Raw genomic sequence first — 19,516 nt, forward strand, 5'->3', positions numbered from 1 at the left:
GCAAAAAATATTCGTTATCTCAGTATAGTTTTGGGACATGAATAGTTTGGAACTTTATTGAAATGGTGTTATATACGGCTTCACAAAAATTAACCATCGAGTCTCACTGATAGATACTTTCAGATTTCACGAATGTGGTTTGAATACTACAAACAAATAATCTGCTGAATGCGTGCAGTAATATCGTCGGGATATTTTCAAGTTCTCGAGTTTATTGTATATAGAAACATCTTCCAATTCTTCCTAAATGAAAGATCATATGAACACTCGATTTACAAGTACTTTACGTGTCCTTGTCTCTTCATTTTCTTCTTTTGGCAAATAACAGAATGTACGTTTAAATATTGTGATAAAAAGGCATCCGAAATTTTTTGCATTACAAAAATGAATTGTTTCTCGCGATTAAACTGCAACGGAATAAAATTTCGGAGTAGAATCTTGTCGTTCGCAAAAGGAACTTTTCCATGACGCCTTTCGATTAATCGCGACTTTCTTACGCGCGTTTAACGCCGGTAAGTCAATTCTTCGTTTCCGTCGCTAGCTATCGAGGATGAGACCGGTTTTCGCCTCGCGATTGTTGCAAACTGACCACAAGTAAAATCGTTAAGCGTTCTCAGCCACGATACTTAATCGTACATTCGTTCATCTGTCATCCACCGAAAAAAGAAAAAAGATAAAGGCGCGCGCGAGACTCTTACATTTGTGAATTCAGTCTGATCCTCTATTCAGAGGAAGGGAGAGAAAAATTCTCCTTATAACAATAAGCTATAAGGAATTTGATGTAAGATCTATCTTTCTTTCAAAGCCTGCTAGCTTCTTGAATTTTTAAGTCTTCTGGTGGTGAAAATATTTCGACGGTATCATCGCGCAACAAATGCAGAGATAACAATTAAATTATTAATTACTAGCATTCGAGCTGCATTCGCGAAATCGGAGAGTACGATTAGTAATTATTATAAAGATTGAATATCACACCGTTTTGATAAGATTTTAAACTACAAAAAAAAAAAATAAAAGAAAAGAAAAAAAATAATTGAAAGTAAATCCGACAGAAATGTAAGTTACAAATATTTGGAATTAGCAATCTTTTAGTTTTAGGGATTTTTAGGAATTTATGTATCCCAAGGTATTCTTGCATTCGACATATAATGAATGTACACATAAAGCGCTGAATTCACATCCCAAAATTATACTGAGATAATGATATATTTTACGAAAGCTTTCCTCTCTGGTTTTACTTTCAGGTTTCCTCTGCATATTCTGAAATTATTATATAATTCCTTCAATTCGATAACATGGGACGCGAACAACGTCGAACAAAATTAAAATAACGCGTTGTTTTCCAGTTTTACCTCTTGATTGATAATTATAACTCGTGAGTAAAAAAATTGGCTATATGAAATTATATACAGATATCAATTTAATTACAGTACATGTAACAAACGACATACGAACAAGTGTACGTAATCGTAAGTGTATTTTATAGGGTACTCGAGCCATTAGAATACGGAATATAAAGAGATATATAGTTATCACAAAAGAACACAATTCTATCCTTTGATAACTTTATGGCACCTGATATAATACAAGATATTAAGAGTCTTTGATTTTTTGATCATTTGCTTGATAATTCATCGTTATTTTTGCTGTCATAGCATACACACAGTACGTTCTGTGTACTTTAGTGCTTAAACAGATGCCGGATGTCTCATATATTCTGGATTCTGGAATCTAACTAGGAGTCTAACGTGATTAAGTCGGTTCGCTCAGATATAATTATCAATCAAGAGGTAAAGAACCGAATAATAGACGTTTCAGTTTTAATTCGACGTCGATTGCATATATCACCGAATTGAAGAAATTCGATGACAATTGAAGCCATACATTATTCGATTTCTATACGAATTCTATACAATATATTGTACTTGCGCGATATCGAATACAAGAGTACCTTGAGATATATCGATTTCTGAAGGTTCCTACAATTAAAGATTGTTAGTTCCTAATACTGTTTGTAACTTATGTTCCTTTCCAGTCCTGCTTATGCAAGTCTGTTGTTTTTTTTTTTTTTTGTTTCCGTAAATGGCAGTTATACAATAATGAAGATTGGGATATATATTGACGAGGCAAAGAAATACATGTGTCGTTATACTTATATTAATGCATAGAGTTATCGCTTGTCCCATCGTAATTATTATCGTTGTTGTCCTCTTATTCTTAACGTGCAAAAACTATGTATACATACATATATTATATCTTTGTGTCGAATAGTTGTAACGTATTACGATAATATGATGTTTGAATTCAGATTGCGGATGAGGATCGACGAGATATAAAATTAAAGTAAAATAAGAAATAAGAATGCAAATATATTATCATTATCGACAACGGAATATAATTTGAACAATCTGACTGTAGAATAGAACATTAAATTTTATTTAAAAAAAAAAAAAAAAACGCATTGCAGCATTCGAAAATATTTGCACGTATGGATTATTCAGAGAGATAGTATAAAAAAAATATATGAAATATAAAGGAGATCTACCGTTTTTTATACGTGAATTTTTTATCGCGTATCAATATGTTATGATGAAACTGTAATTTGATTTCGGTGATTCTATATAAAATCTCTGACAACTTTGTAGAATCAGTGGCTATCTTGGTGTGAACGAAAAAAAAAAAAAAAAATAAATAAAAAGATTCTTCCATACAATTGCGTAGGATTTTATAAATGTTCTCTGGCGATATTATAATATCAATTGTTTAATATTTTATCATTAATAAAATTAATAAAAATGATGTGATTTTATAATATAAGAAATACCAGTGGATATATTTCATTAAAAATTTCTATTACACGTACGAACATAATCAATGATTCTACAAAGAATTACCGGTGCTTTTATAAAAACACCAATTAATCACTTCCAAGATATAAATTTTCATCTTTTTTTTTTTTTTGCTTCCTTATAGAGGAAGCTTTTTTTTCTTTTTTTTTTTTATTACTTCAGTCATTGCCATATAATATACTGCCATACGTTATACTTATTAAGAATTTAATCGCTGATAATTATTTTTGTCTCTTATATCTTGTTCTCACATTTCATGTCTCGATCTTTTCATTGGAGGGATAATATGCGCGTAACTAATCGATCGAATTCTATTAAAAGAGATAAATTTTATATTATCAAGCAGTTTTAGAATTTCCACTAAAATACAATGTCGATCATCGACCGTACTCCGTATCCAAATCATTCGAGTACTCGACGAAATGTACCTATAATTACGTATACTTGTTCGTATATTTACATGTAATTAAGTTGATATCTATATATAATTTTGTACAGCCAATCGCGCGGTGCGCGGGAATTCGAGCGAATTCGCCAATTGACAGTGCCAATTTTCCGCGGCGACAAGAGAAAGCGCGCGCAAAAAAAAAAAAAAAAAAAAAAATTCAGGCACGTCGCGTCCGCTCGAGTTCTCGCGCACGAGAGAACGAGATACGGTACAAAAATACAAGACCTTACGCCTACGATTATAAATGAGTAAACACGGTCTCACGAAGTAATAGATAATAATGTCGGTATATTATATAGCGAAGTGTATCAACCACTTGGCGTACTTGATTGTTTATCGCAAATAAGACTTGGACGTTTGCTCGTCGCAAATTATCGGTAATCGTTATTGACGATTCTCATGAATTGAAAATCGTGGATCTTCGGCAACGATTCCGTATACGAATATTAATGTCGCGTACAATGTCGTTTAACGCTTGTTACGTAACATACGGCGCGAATAACAGATCAAGTGGCACTGAACGTATACTATGAAACTGACACTACCTCACCAGACACCTAATATATCTCAACCACAAGACTGATTTTAAATAATATTCCTATAAATAAGATGAAAAGAGAGATAATGGGCAAGAAGAAATAAAAAAGAGTGACGATATGCGAATATTATAGAGAGAAGTATATCATTCGTACAAATATGATATAAATCGTTTTGTAAGTAATTCGCGCGTCTAGGGAGTAAAATACTAATTGTAATATTATCATTATTACTGCATTGCTGCCAACTTTGAAATTCCTATTGTGAATAAGAGAAAGAATCGACGAGAGAGAAGAATTCTTTGTATTGTAAGTGTTTACTCGTAACTTCATGCCCCGATCTTTGCAATCACGCATTAATAAACGATTATCGAATGTTCCATGAATTGACTGCTCTGTCAGACTATTTTTATTATTAAATCTCACTGTTTAATCGTTCTCGAGTCTCGTTATTCGGCACCTGCCCTGCACACGCTAAGAGTTTCAATTTTATTATATCGTATTCTAGCACATATAATTCGACAAACTATATTAATTCAGAAGAGAAATTTATGCTAAAGAATATATATATATATATATATATATATATATATATATATATAATGTATATGTATATTTATTTCAAACAGGTATAATTTAGAGTATAGTTACTTAAATAATTTCTCATAAATAGTTTAGATATGATTTTAACGTCGCAAAGTTAAATTTATGGAAATTTATAATTTGAAAAACCCTATTTTACCACAAACTTATTCTAATCTTATTATTTAATTTTAGATTATTCAATATATAATTATCATCACAAATATCCAGAAGAGGAATACTTCATTCGCGAGGATTTCTTCATATTTCAAAATTTTGCGGATTTCTCAAAGTCATGGATAAAACATTATCACTAAGGGGATTGTTATATTTCCCGATGGACCGTCACATTGGAATAAAATGTCGCGGACAAAAGCAACAATATTTTCACGACTCATCCGAGGTTGTATCATGGATTCGCTCGTTGATTCAGAAAACGAAGAGAAGAGACATCGCGGGGTAACGAAAGCGGCCGAAGGGGGATGGCTGGATGGGCATACATGCTGAAAAAACCGTTTCCCTCCATCCTCCCCGGCGCGTTTCCTCCCCGATTTAGGAGGACCAGCGCGACCTGCATTCAGCTGTGCCATTCGGGGCCACCGAGTTTCCAAAATCTAGGATTCCATACACGCGCGATCGAGCGACGGGTGAAGCTGCAGGCGTCGCCGAAGGGCTGAAGAGAGGGGTGGCGCGACCGTGGCACAGTGACACATTATGCCGTAATATGGGGGCACGTGGCAGATGCAGCGGATCGAGTCGGACTGAATCGTCCAAATTCATAGATCGGCAGGAGTCTCTTGAGAGTACCGCACGTGTAGTTTAATTTTATATTCATATTTTTCTTTAACTTTTTTATTTGTTAGATTTAGATAATCTATATCGATATTTGTTATTTTTAATATTGCATAGATTCTTATATTGATATTTTCTGCGTTAAACGTATATGTGTTTTATTATTTTTTATTTTTTTTTTATTTTTTCCATAGATTGTGTAACATTTATTTCCAATTAGGAACATTTATTTGATCACATTTGGCAAACACTTGCAGAACAATTCTAATAAATTCGACATTTCTTGATTTATTATATATATATATATATTGAGTTTATAAATATCGATGCAAATATCAATATTAATTATTTTTAGTATGATATGGATATTTATACAGAATTTTTCTGCTCGTATATATGTAATTTTTTTTCTTATACTATATAAGTTATAAAAGTTTTATATTATTGTAAAATTTATTTTCGATGAGTATCATTTTTTTTTTTTTTTTTATTATTCGCCGCTTATAATGTTTCAAAATGTAGAATATTCGCAATTCACACAACATAATATCAATTTTTAATTTTGCCAATTAACACTATTATCAGAACTACTGCTTCTTAGTTGTTGAGAAGCGAGCGAAAGTTGAAAGTAAGATACTAAATTCGAAGCGAGGAATCAAGGGGAATCGTCGCTATACTCGTTGCACAACAGTGCTGGCGTATGAGTTTACTCCCGCAGCATTGGCCCCATTGTCAAAAACTATGCCAACACGTTAAGAAAGTCTGGCAGCACGCGACAAAGCGGACGGACGAGCGGCGTGCGTTTCTTTCGTGGCTGTCGTGGCTGTCATTGAGTGCCGTTGAGCTGTTTTGGGGTCAGAATCCGGGAAAACGCGCGGGGTCCCCGGGATCTATACGTCGCTACCTGAAGTACCGCTACAAATAGGTAAACATACACAAATTCGATTGTGATCATCCCCGCGTGTAATGGCGCGTTTAATTCCGCGACGCAAGATTTATATCTCGCGAGAGCTACAAGATAAACAACAATGGCGTTCAAAGATTCGGCGCATCTTGTTGATATCATTCTGTATATCATTACTATCAAAATTTTATTTTGATTTTTATATGTATACTCAATAAACTCTCATCTAAGGAAATACGTCCGAAAATACGTAATATTTTTTTCGTCGAGTTTTTATCGGGTTTTAAAAATATCGCGTTACTTACCGAGGTTTATAAATCGACGAGTTTAGAAATCTTGTCTTTGAGTGCCAATATATAAGATAACCGCATATGATGATGAGTTCTTCCGAAAAGCAACACAACAAGCGCATCATAAATTTTTCCCGTCGCCTCGTCTCGAAGGAAGACGAAACGGGAGAATAATGGCGTGTGCCACGCCACGCGTTTCTGAAAAGTAAAAAGGATGGAAGGCGGGAAGAAAAAGAGAGAGAGAGATAGAGAGAGAAGAGGGTTTAGCACGCTCCCCCTTTTCCGCTTTTGCCTCAGCGTTCCTTGTTTTTTGTCTTTCTAGTAAAAAAAAAAGCTCCTTTATGGAGGCAAAGCGCGCGTGCTACGCTACTACGGAGAAGGAAGGCTGAAAGGGATCCTAGACTACTACCGCACCACTCGGGGGCCTTAGGTGGCCCCCGTCGGTTGACAATGCGCCAATCCGACGGTGCGTCCCAAGAAACGCGATACCATTTACCGGTGAAACCCAAAATTACGTGAAATCCACGACGGGGTGTACGATGCGTCCTCGTCTATGTAAAGGGTGACTCACCTGGGGAGGGGAGGGGGGGGGGTGGGCTGTTATACCCCGATTTCAGTAAAGAGCACATATGCGATCGTACTACAATCATGTAAAGTTATTTAATCCCGTAAATATACAATATTATCGAAAATGCAATTTTATAAATTGAAAGACGAAATTATGTAATTAGCAAAAATTAATCCAACATTAAACATATCGAGTCGCGACGATTTTACGAACGTCTAGCACGCGTCTTGCTTTTTTTTTTTTTCTTTTGTTTTTCTACATCCCATAAACTCCGAGAAAACAATCTATATTTAAATGGTTTACCATTTTATGAACTAGCTATTCTCGACAATATACTACATATGTCGAGACTAGGAAATAGTCGTCAATTCACTTCCGATATTACCGCCGCGGACACGATAAACGACGTTTATCTTATTTCAAACACAAAAGATACGAGAATCTTCAGGCTTTCTATCTCCCTTCCTGTCGATGAAAGAGATCGTCTTTCCCAGTCTCTCCTAGCGAGCCAGGTATTTGCGGAAGTATCGGAGGAGCGCGGCTCGAATTCGGCCGACCACACGGCGCCCCGTAATATATTTCCAAAACTCGTTTTCCACAGATCGAGGGGGGGGGGGGAAGAGAACGGACAATAAGCTCACCCGTGTGGCCAGCTCTCGAGTCCTAATTATACAGCACACGCCAAATAAATGGGCCCTCGTTCCTCGAAGCACCGTTGGCTCTCGAGACACGACTGCTCGATTCTCGCGGCGGCGCGCGTCCATCCGATCAAGACGCCATATGGCGAATCCTTTTGCCACTGCTTAAAAAATCGCTGGGTATTAAAGCCGGAGTTGGTCGAAAAATTTTTCGTCGCGGAGCAGCAGCAGGTGCATCCGGCAACGAAGACGGCGAACGTCCGAGAACAGTCCTATTAAGTTTATGTTGTTAAAAAATAATCATAGAGACAGACAGGTTTGACTTTTGCTTTCTACAATGATTTTTTAAATTCTTGTCTTTGCTCACTGAAAATGCTTCAACCCGATGGATCTCGACTTGACTTGAATACTCGCGATAAATTTTGTCAAGAAATATTAACGCGAATAAAAAACGTACAACGCGCTTACTAAATATATTAATAGCCATCGATTTATATAAATTTGCCCCCGCGCGGGACACTTTCATCCGAGACTATTCGGGTTTTCACCTGCTTTTCTCTATCTACGTCTGCGCGCGACTTATCGGCCTGTCATCTTATCCCGCTAATGCCCGGCGAAACTCACCTTTTCGAGTGACAGGTGCCACGAAATAGTTAGTAGTCCTTCGAAAGATCTACCAAAACCGAAACGCGGAACATTAAATGAATTCGTTCGTGAGTGGTCGACTGTAAAACGGTCGGACCAAATATATCCGGAGAACTTCTCTCTCCAAAGGGGGGCTAATAATATACGAAATAAACGCTTCCCTAAAATGCATTGGCATCTTAGTGATCCTGTTGTAGCTGTTTGTATTGACGCGTTTCTCTCAGACACGGAAATAACACACAAATATAACGCAATAATTTGTACTCGGGATCAACAATTTACAATTTTACACGTACATTTATTCCAGCCATACATTCTATTGTAAAAATAAAATTTCACGCTTCCATAAAATTGACACGTTTAATCTTAAACAAATTGAAACATGATGGCAATATAAAATTATTATACAATATTTTGACCATTTATACATGCCGTATGACCTTTTATCGATGGACAAGAGAGCGAGAAAGAGAGAGAGAGAAAATTAATATGACAAACTATGGCTATAGTAATAAAGTACAGGCTTCTGACATACACCCTGTACATTATCACCAGGGCGCATCGTATTTCATACAATGTACTTTATAAATTTTTTACGATAAAAGGACTATAATTTTAATAGTCAGCGACGGTCATTTCAGACTCTTTTCAAGATTATCGATCGAGTTTCTTTATACTTGTGCAGGGAGGTTGTCGTAATGTTAAGATGACGATGACTCTGCGGCACCGAATTGAACTACCCCGAAGAACAGCCCTCTAAACGCAAGAGAGGTGCAACGAGTTAGCTAAGCAGTCACGTAACCACAAAAAGTGGCATCGGCTGCCACCAGGTTAGACATAAAAGTAATCCCTGCCGTCGTAAAGAGTAAGATTCGAACGATCCGAGGGCTCGGCGCGCTTAGGTGACATCGGCGGTCGGGGGGTTGCCGAGCCCCACGGGGCCCACCCCCCGTAAGAGCAACCCCTACGCGATTGTAACATCGCTATGCCGACACCGACGCGCTTTAAAGAGCATTTTTCTCTCAAAAGAGTGCCGTTATGTGATGCGATGAAAGCGGCCTTGTCCGAGTTTTATCGAGTTTATCGAGCATCCGCGTGACCGCGGTCCGTTCATCTCAACTCAGTTTGTTTTAGTTTATTTCAATGTTGTATATATAAAGTATAATATATATAAAGAAGATTTCTTTCCTACCAAATCTTTTAAAATTATTTTTCTTTAGCTACAAATAGTTATGACCGCGAAAATAGAAAAAAAAACATCTGTTTTATATATTACGTTCTTATTTGCATTATCTGATCCTGATCTTTGTCTTTCTCTCTTTGTATCGTCCTTAACCCACTCTTAGCGGATCTGTTATCGCGAGTATTAAACGGATTCCAGGCTACGGGAATGGCGAAATGGTATTATTAGAGGGATCCGGTCAAAGGGAATGCAAAGGAATAAGAAGACGGGTGGGGAGGTAGAAGGGAGCTACGCCGAAAGCATATTCCGGAAAAAACCGTGACCGGGCCTCTGAAATATGCATCGACTTACCAGCCAAGAGAGTGGTATTCCAAAGTACTACCGACCCTTTTCCGAGAATATACGAGCGTACGATCGGAGCTTCATATTTCCTGATTTGGGGGTGAATTTAACTCTGGCTCGATATCGTCTGCGCAAAAAGGATACATATCTACCTACCTACGTTTCGTATTTGTCTACATATATTGTAGATTGTCGCGTATAAAGGCCCGTACGTATCTTTGTAGGAAATGCAGATAATAGATCGAAAGCGACCGAAGTTTCATATTTTAGCGGTAACAAACAGCAAAATATATGCTCAGCTATCGAAATGTAAGCTTCAACTTGACTTACGCAATCTTAATCGATTCCAAGATCGGTCCAATTTTTAAAAGTTTATAATTCCAATCTAATTTAAGATGCTATTAAATTTAAATCTACTTAAAATTAATAAAAAAAAAAAAAAATTTAATTCGAGAGACAAAGCTTATTTTCAACACAGCCAATTTAAGAATTCTCTTCGATGGCTGAATCTTTTAGTTGAGAGTAAATTGACCGGGATGTAATCTAGATGTATACTTGATGTACGCGCGCTTGTCTCGACATACGTGCATCTCGCGATTCCTTTAATCTGAAAATCTTCCTCGTAAGATGTTGCACCGCCTTTCTCTGTAATCTACTCAGGTTCGCGAGAGGGATGATTCGGACCAGCGAATTTCTATGTACGAGCGAACGGACAAACGGACAGACGGACGGATGGACGAACGAACGAACGAACGAACGAACGAACGAGCGGACGGGGTAGAGAGTTGCTATAGAAACACTAATTCCGTCTCTGTCGCACCCGCGCCGCGCCGCGGCGATCCCTGCGATCGGGGGAAGAAAAAATAGCGAGGGTGAAAAACCTGGGGGTGACTCAAATAAAAAAACGGATCAATATTAACTCTTTTTTCAGGGGCGGATGGGCCAACGAGTGGGGATGCTTCGACAACCCCGCCGCGTCCCGTTCCCCTTCTCGCGGCCCTTCGTGCTGCTTTTCTCGATGTCTCTCTATCTCTCTTGTTCTCTCTATCCAGCTCCCTTTCGCTCGTGTCTCTCGGCCACACTTCCTTCTTTCCACCCTTCGAATCTATCGTCTCGTCTTCTCTATCTCTCTTTTCCTCTCACCCTCGAGTTCCGTCTACCCCGTCCGATCTTCTCGCGAGCGAGCGACGAATGCTTAAGGAGAGACGCGAAATTAGTTACCTCGAATCGGCAAGATCCGCGTAAGCGATTGAGAGACGCGATTTCGAGACGCTTTAAACGCGTTGCACCTGTTACTTTGCGTCGTGCGAAAGCTCGAGGGATGACCTTCAAAGTACACGCGATCTTACGATGCATTGACCCGGTTACTTAAACAAGGGTTCGAATTATTCTGAGTAAATGCATGTCAAAGCATTGCGGCGTGGGCGTAGCATCAAAACAGCGTAAGATGAATGAAGTTAACAGAAGGGTGCATCTCGTACGGTTTGTTTATAAAATTAATTAACTTGATCGATAACTCGAAATATAAGTATAAAAGTTGTGACGAAAATAATATCTTTATTTAGCAAAAAGGTTGTTTAACAATATTCTCTAATGTCATTTACTCTGTTACTATCATACAGATTTCGAGCGATGAGGAATCACGATATAATATAGTGCGTCGAGCATCGAGGTACTCGACAAAGATTGATGTACCGATATTCATTGGACAACAGCACGTGCGAGGTTTTAGTAATTTAATATCGATCAGCTTTATATGTCTCCTATATTTCTGATTAAAATATAAAAAGATTTCAGATATTTTTATTAAAATATAAAAATATCATTTCCTTTTTTTTTTTTTACAATATTCATATTTATTATTTCCATGATGTATGTTAATATGATAAAAATATTTTTCATCATCGTTTATTTGTTTAGTAATAATTTTTGTTGAGCAAATATATTCACGGGCCAAATATATTATAAATACATTTATATATCTTCTGTACGTTGCATAGCTTTATACAGATACGTGATCTTCTTTACGATAAAAAAAAAAAAAAAAAAGAAGAATTGCGCAATCGTGGCCGAGTTTCTCGAAGTCATCGAATACGTCCTTGACTTCCGGCCGACCCTTTATAACCCTTCTTTGCATTCAGTGGCCTCGAAAGTCTACCCTTTACCCTCCGAAGCCCTCGCTCATCAATATGACCGGAGGAACCCCAAACAAACAGGCATTTCCATGGTTACGCGCAATTACCAGGGTTGACCAACGACTAACTACCTTCCTTTGAGTTTCCACCTTGAGGACCGATGCGACATGAGCAAATCGGTCAGGGGTTTCGAAATCGAACGATGGGGTTCGTCAAAAAAAAAAAAAAAAAAAAAAAAAAAAAAATGCAGAAGATGAACGACGACGTGACCCAATATGCAGTAAATTCGCAGAATCGGGAATAGCCTGGTTTTGATCTATTTCCTCACTGCTAGCCAGGACCATCCTTTTTATGATAATTACATTTATAAGAATGTTGAGAAAACCATCGCGATGGTTTTTCGATAACATCGTCGTATAGAAATAACATCTGAATTTTATTTCTTCTCTATCATGCTTGAGAAAATCTTTAGGATATGTATCGAGTATAAAACCGCCGTATATGCCGAATAATTATAATCTTTTCACATATCCCAATTATTGTTTTATAATATTTGATATTATATATTTAGTATTTCATTATATAATTGAGACACATCAGAAAAATTAAATTTACTGTCGTGTAACTTGTTCTCAACATTTTAAATTTAAAAAATATATTAAATTTTTGAATATTATTATATTCTTCAAACGCGTTATAATTAACAATTACCGTCATATAAAATTCCATTACACGTGTGCGTTTCTAAAAAATTTTTTAAAAATAAATGAAAACCTATATTTACATCTACCATTGTCGCTAATCTAAATTCGATTTATTTAATTACATTTCCTTTACATCTTTGTCATCAAGCCGATGCAACAGCATTCGCGATACAGATAGTGCTAAGTCGTTCTTTTCCATGCAACGGACAATAGCGTTCCAGCTCATACATGCTGAGAGTACCTTTGAATTGTTCGCGCACCGCCCTCATATACGTACATACATATATGCATAGCTGGCGGGCCGCATAGAAAAAAAAAAAAAATCAATGGCATCGATTCCATCGGCACGCACGGACCCATTCAAGTTCAAGGCCAACAATCGTTCCGAAATCGGTGACGCTATATATAAACGAGCATACGGCACGCACGCTTACAAACTCCATCCATATGATTCGCGATTCGTATGAAACCGTATATAAATTCAAACTTTGTAAAACGTATAAAAAATTTTAATTCGCGATCTTTTCATTGATATCATCGATAATCCTCTAATTTTTGGATGCTATACACGTCGGGCGATGTTTTCATTAAATTTTGTAAAGATTCGTAAAATTGAAGCATTCCAAAAAATCTCTTCGAGAATTCATATTCGCATCTTGAAAATGCGTATCTCGCATTCCGCGTAAAGATTCGTGCCTTTACGCTTCCTCGTTATACGCACACATCAGCTGTCTTGCTTCTTTTACGCAGCTTTCAGTACCAGCGCACGCATTCGCAATGGAAGATTCGTATAGCGGATACTTTATACAGGGGTATACAATGTAATATTAAGACAAAGTCAAATTAAATCTTGAATCTCGAAAAATCGATTAGATTTGAGACAATCTAGTTCAATAGGTAATCTTCTCCTTCTTGTAATGATAAAATAAAAAATTTTTGCAAAATAATCAGAAAGTAATGAATAATGAATATGATGAAAATATTCATATAAATGAATATCTGCGTATCGTTCCATTGCAGTTTTAATATTTGTAACAGTTTTTAATATATTTTACTGCTTTATTTAATTTTTTGCATCTCAGCGCTAAGCCGGGGGAAATCACTCGCGTACTCGAGCGTTCGGAATCCGATTAATTCCAAAGAGAAAAGCGACCCCGTGGAAGAAATCGATCGTTATTCCAGCATAATTAATGATATGCAAACGACATAAACGAATCAGGAGAATGATTTATTCGCGCTGAGCAGTGAGCAGATATAAAGCCAATTTCTTCACCGCGCTCACGCTCCATAATTTCCAGATTAATCCGGTAATTGTAAGCGTGCCGATCGTGACCGATCTCATCAAGACGTCTTCCCTCAAGATCGTGATAAATCATTCACGACAGGTTGGCTGCGATTTAAATTATTCGCGATTATATCGATAAAGTCAATTCGTGTATTTGTTAATAAGATCAAAGATCTATGTATAAAGAAATTCACACCTAAATCAAAATTTCGATTAATAAATTAATGCCGTCGTGCGTTTTTCAATTTCTTTCTCCATCAAATTAACCTCATTGTCGCGATCTTCCCGACACGAAAAAGGATTAAAAAAAAAAAAAACAAGGTGCGGATACGACGTCGCGCGAGACTGTAATTGCCTTTACCGAATTAAATAAAAAAAAAGGACGGGGCAAGAACAAAGGAGAATGAAAGCGAGGCGAGGAAGAGGAAAAGAGAGAATACAACAGGAAGAAGCCGTCGAGACCATCCTGCGAATCAGACCTTGCTGAGAATCTCCCTCCTGCCCCCTCATCCCCCGACAACAAAGAAGGGTAGTTGTAGTCGTCGCACCACGCGCCGGCTAACCCGCGCGGCATATCATTACCCCTTCACCCCTCGCGCCCCCCATCGTCTTCCGCGCCCTTCTACCCTTCCGCCCGTCTCGTCGTCCTTTTCCTCCTCCTCTTTCTCCTCTTCCTCCTCTGTCCCTCGTCCCGGTCTCTTCACCCTTCCATCTTCTCCGGTAGCAACCCTACGCGCTTCGATTCGCGCGGGGCAGCGATCACCCCCGTCAACCCTCGCCGCTTCGCGGTGGGGGCAATATGGCCGCTCTTGCACGCTGGATACATTACGGGCCGCGTTGCTTAATTACGCAAGATACTTTTCTTTTCGATGGGAGAAGAAAGGGGGAGCGCGCGCGTTTGCTTGCCTCCCTTCCCGGTCCGAAGACGCGCATCGCTGAAAGCGGAAGAGGGTAGCGAGGTCAAGAGGGTGTCTTCTCCCCCTCTCGCACATACTTTAGCTTTTTTTCTTATTCTCTGCGCTTTCTCTCGATGGACAAGGTAAGACGCGACCGTCACGAAGATGCGACAAAAGATTAACGGGGTCTGATCGGAAGGATAGAGATAAAGAGGGAGTGGGTTGTTCACTCACAGTCAATAGTTAAATTCGTTTTTCGATAACAAAATATCTTACAAATAATTTTAAAAACTATATAAAATAACAAGCCATTATTTCATAGCATTTTTAATCATATATGTTAATAAGAGTCGCCAACAACTGCACGCATTTCAAATTGCATGGACGAAAAAGGAAGGGTTAAAAAAAATGTCACGGTTCGTTACCCTACTTTTTATTCGATGCGATATTTTTATTTAAATGTGTCCTCGCCGCGAGAACGATTAATCAATCCTTTAATCACTGGGTTACCGCCGGTGCGACGCGTAACCTGGTACCACCCTAGGCCCGCGCATAATACACGCATAGTCTACATTCTCGCTGGAAGCCCAAGACTCGTGGCTGCCAAACGCCACGCATACGATCCGACATTAATCAACCGCCCACCGAAAAAAAACATCCATAACTCATCAACTATTTAGATCACATCCTACTATATTCCGCCGTCCGATCTCGCGCACACCGACGAGCTCGTAAACGCGAGTAAAAGGCCACATCGTTGAAAAAAAAGCAAGGATTAAAAATTAATATTGCAATTTCCTGCCGCGACGGTGTCTTTGGGAAAAGTGTTCTTTCTGCGACGACAGAAGGAGGAAGAGGGACGAACGCATTCGCGACGACGTTAGAGAGCGGACGTAAAGTATAAAAAATAATGCGCGCGTAGAAAGGCTACGCCCGCTTTCGAGGTGGAAAAAGGTGCGCGGGTATCGCGCATATACACCAGCGAGAAAGTTCATGATTTAAGTAAAGGGACATGAATAATAGAAAGAGAGAAAAGAGAAAGCGATGTAAGGTGGAGCGAGGTCAAACGGGAAGCCATTAACAGACTTTACAGAAGGTAGACGGGAAGGTGTCCGAGAATTCGAGGTTCGCCATGGGACGTGTCGCATATCCTGCAAAGCTTTCCCATTCGTCCGTTAGCCCTTCAACCGGCTCTTAGATCAGGCCCTTCCAGTTTTCGGAATTGCTATTGTCCCATGGGAGTTTCTTTGCGGAAGCATCTCTGTTTCGTGTAAAATGAACGATATTTGATCATATCTAAATCGTAATGTATATTTTTTTTTATATAATACTTTTACGAAAATTATTTATTAATTTTATTTTAATATTTGGATAACAAAACAATTAATTTGATCTTTCTTTCAAGTCGTAGCATTTATTACGATTATTATGTTATATTTTATTGATTCTGACAATTTTTCATTTTTCCGCTTGTTCATTACTGCATCTGCCATGAACAAGATAAAACAATTTATTTTTATCTTTATACTCAATATTGTTAATTTGTTTTCCGTTGCAAATTATTTTATATCTATGACAACCGTTTTGTATGTGCATCGACTAAGTATAATAAAATGCCCAGAATTTCGAGGGATCTACGGTAATTCGAATCTCACAAATTGGAATCTAAAATCGATTGGGGTGAAAGCGTGGGATACGCAATTACAGACACCCGATCGGAATACCATTCGTGACTAGTTCTCTCATCCTACAGACGGAAAATTCGTGTAGACAGTCACGACTTTTTTCCGACATAAACTCGTAATACACGTATTCACTTAAAGAAAAACTATTCTTTCTATATTAGAAAACAAAAAAGATCAACGGTTGGTTACGGAAAATATAATTATAATCAAAAAAATGAATCTTTATAGAAGTTTTTCAAAAAATATGTGTCGATATCTCTAAAATTCTTATTAATATATGCACTGCATATAAAAATGTTATCGGAGTCATCTAAACACACGGGTTGTCGAACTCTTTCCTAGAGCAAAGGCCGAAGTACAAGGAGCGATACGAGGCGAAAGGATTCTCGTCCCTTTTATCCACGGACCCACGGATCTGTGCCACCGGAGGGGTTGAAAAAAAAATGGGTTGGGTGACGGTGGGTGAGTCACTACTATCGGCTGGGGTGATTGCGCCTAGGGTGGGCGCAGACTTTTTATCTACAGGGATTTGCAGAGCGAGCCTAGGTCCGGTTGCACCCTCGTATCTAACCCTAGCCGGCAGTACGACGATCGACCCACGAGAAAAGAGAAAGAGAGATAGAAGGAATAGCAGAAATTATTCATGAGATGCGCGCATGAGGTGCACGTATATTAAGGCGAGATCGGTTCGCGATGAATTCGTGAAAGATTAAATCGAGACATTTGTTCTGCGCATGTAATATCCCAAAACGTTAACACGATATTCTTACGTTTTTACTGTAATTTTTAATTTTACTATTACGATATGTAATAATTGAAACGCGCAAAGTGATTACAGCTACGCCCCAATACGCCACGTTGCTAATGCATTGAAAATTCGATATAAAGATTACATAATGAGGAATAGAGAACTCCCGCCGGCAGTACTTGAAATTGTTCCTTAAGAACGAAGCATCAATTCGCGTAAGTTACGTGTGAATACATGGAATTTAAACACGGTCGAAATTAAGACGGGATTAAAGCTAAGTGCGGCGAAAGAAAATTATCCCATCCGGAAGAGGATCCTGTTGAAGGCGGTTTTCGCGCGAAGCGAAAACCGCCGGCGAAATTATCAAGACGAGAATCCCGCCCGTAATCGCGGAAGAGGGTAGAAAATAAAAAGAATCAGGAGAATAGCCTCGTAAGGTCTGGCCTCGCCTAACCACTCGCTGACCTAGCACGACCGTCGTGTGTTCGCTCCCGCGAAGAGGCGGCTTCCTCTTCGGCCGGGCCAATTGCCAGGAGGAATAAAATTTGGATGAGTAACGAGACGCCGGCGCGGTGGCGGTGCCGTTTAACATTTCGTAATCAGGGCGCGCGTCGTCGCGAGAAACGGAGGGTACGGGTAGAAAGATACGGGACCCATTCTCTCCCGTACTATTTTCTCGAAACTCCGTTCTCAGCATAAAAAAAAAAGAAAGAGAGAAAAGAAGAAAGAAGCGCATCCCTCTCTCTCTCCCCTTCACCCTCACGGTATTTCTTATTCGCCACCCTACACCCCGTACGGCCAGGGCCGTTAACGTCAACGGTGAAGCCCCGCGCTCGCCTCGCAAAGTAATTTCGCTTAAAAACGTAATTAGTGTGCGTCGAGATGGGGTTGAGGAAAAAAAATCGTTAGGGGTAGCCGAGTTTTTTTTTTCATAGCCTGGGGTGCGGATCGGGATGCGGGTCGGGGTGCGGTAGTGCGTTGCGCGAGGGTGCCCTCCGGTATGGAGTAAGACTCTCTGCTCGCTCTCTCGCTTGGGGTTTCACCCTCGACCCCGCGCTCCATTCCTCGTCGGCATAAATCTCTCTCCTTTCCTTTTCTTGCTTTCTTCTCTTTTTCTCTTGATGAAATCTTCGGGGTGGACTTCTCGAGTGGAACGCCGCGCGGAGTAACCCGGTCGTGGGCCGTATCGAGCTGCGTCTCCTCGCTGTTCCGTAAGAAAGTTGAAAGGATAAAGGATAAAGGGGGGGGGGGAAGGAGGAGGCGGAGAGGAGAGACGGCGGAGTCGTCCGGAATCGGAAAGTATAGATTGATAGCCGAGAAGAAGAAAGGGAAGCGAAAAGAAGGCGAGGTCGACGGATTCTTCAATTCAAAATGACCATCGTTATTCTTTATCTCGAATGCTTGCGTATTCGATATTTTGTTTTACGCGTTTAAAGAAACGCGGGATGATCCGTTTGAGATAAAGCTGCAGCTGAAGTTTGACTTTATACAAGTAGATATATATAGTACTAAAAGGTGCATTTTTCATCTTGTCACACGGATTTTGTATCTGCTCGAACATTCTTTTACGAGATGCTAATGCGCAAACTGACATAGAAAATTAATTGATGTCAATCTCTAATATCCGTTTATTATAAATAATTATTATTAAATATTTGAAGAATTTTTCATAATAAATCAAGAATATTGCATATCCATCATATTATACAATAATGTATACCGGATCGTATTATCGTGCAATTGTCGACTTTCATATGCGATTCGTCTACGTTCGCTGCGACTTTTCTAACCGGCGATCTATGGACGGAGGCATGCGACTCACGTAAAGCGCGCGGCGCGACCACGCGTCTCACATGTCATTGAATGAATCAGCTGTTCGTTGCGTAACGCGACTCACGCGACTCGCACGCCTCATGTGACTAAGCGAATCATATGCTACCACGAGTATAGTATTGCCGCGAGTGTAGTTGATCTATTCTACTTTATTTTCCACATACTTAGATTCAAAGTTAAAGTTATTAATTTCTCTTCGAGTGCGCTTATAAATCTATGATTTAATTTGTGAATAAATTATTACGTAAAGCAGAATAAAAATTATTAGAGATAGGTAACAATATTCTCTTACGATATCTGCTAGAGCAAACTGATATAGAAAATTAATAGATATGAATCTTAAAACTTGATTATCGATTCTTAATTTGTATGGTTTTGGAATTCAAAGCTCAATAACTAGTCGAAAAATAATTGTCTGTTTATATATCTACATTAATAATGCCATATATCCTT

The 19,516-nt window shown here is 38.8% G+C and overlaps 1 protein-coding gene across 1 annotated transcript in view; it reads left to right on the forward strand.

Annotated features, from left to right (window-relative positions):
• The window catches only part of Kr (krueppel), a 32,489-nt gene extending 27,300 nt beyond the window's left edge, over nucleotides 1–5,189 (forward strand). Inside the window, exon 4 of the mRNA XM_070298597.1 lies at nucleotides 4,611–5,189. The gene's annotated coding sequence lies outside the window, so the exon portion shown is untranslated. The remainder of the gene's footprint in view (nucleotides 1–4,610) is intronic.
• The last annotated feature ends 14,327 nt before the right edge of the window (nucleotides 5,190–19,516 follow it).

Source organism: Polyergus mexicanus, unplaced genomic scaffold (genome assembly GCF_030449975.1).
Source record: "Polyergus mexicanus isolate NDT 795.1 unplaced genomic scaffold, iyPolMexi1.0 SCAF_7, whole genome shotgun sequence".
Lineage (NCBI taxonomy): Eukaryota > Metazoa > Arthropoda > Insecta > Hymenoptera > Formicidae > Polyergus > Polyergus mexicanus.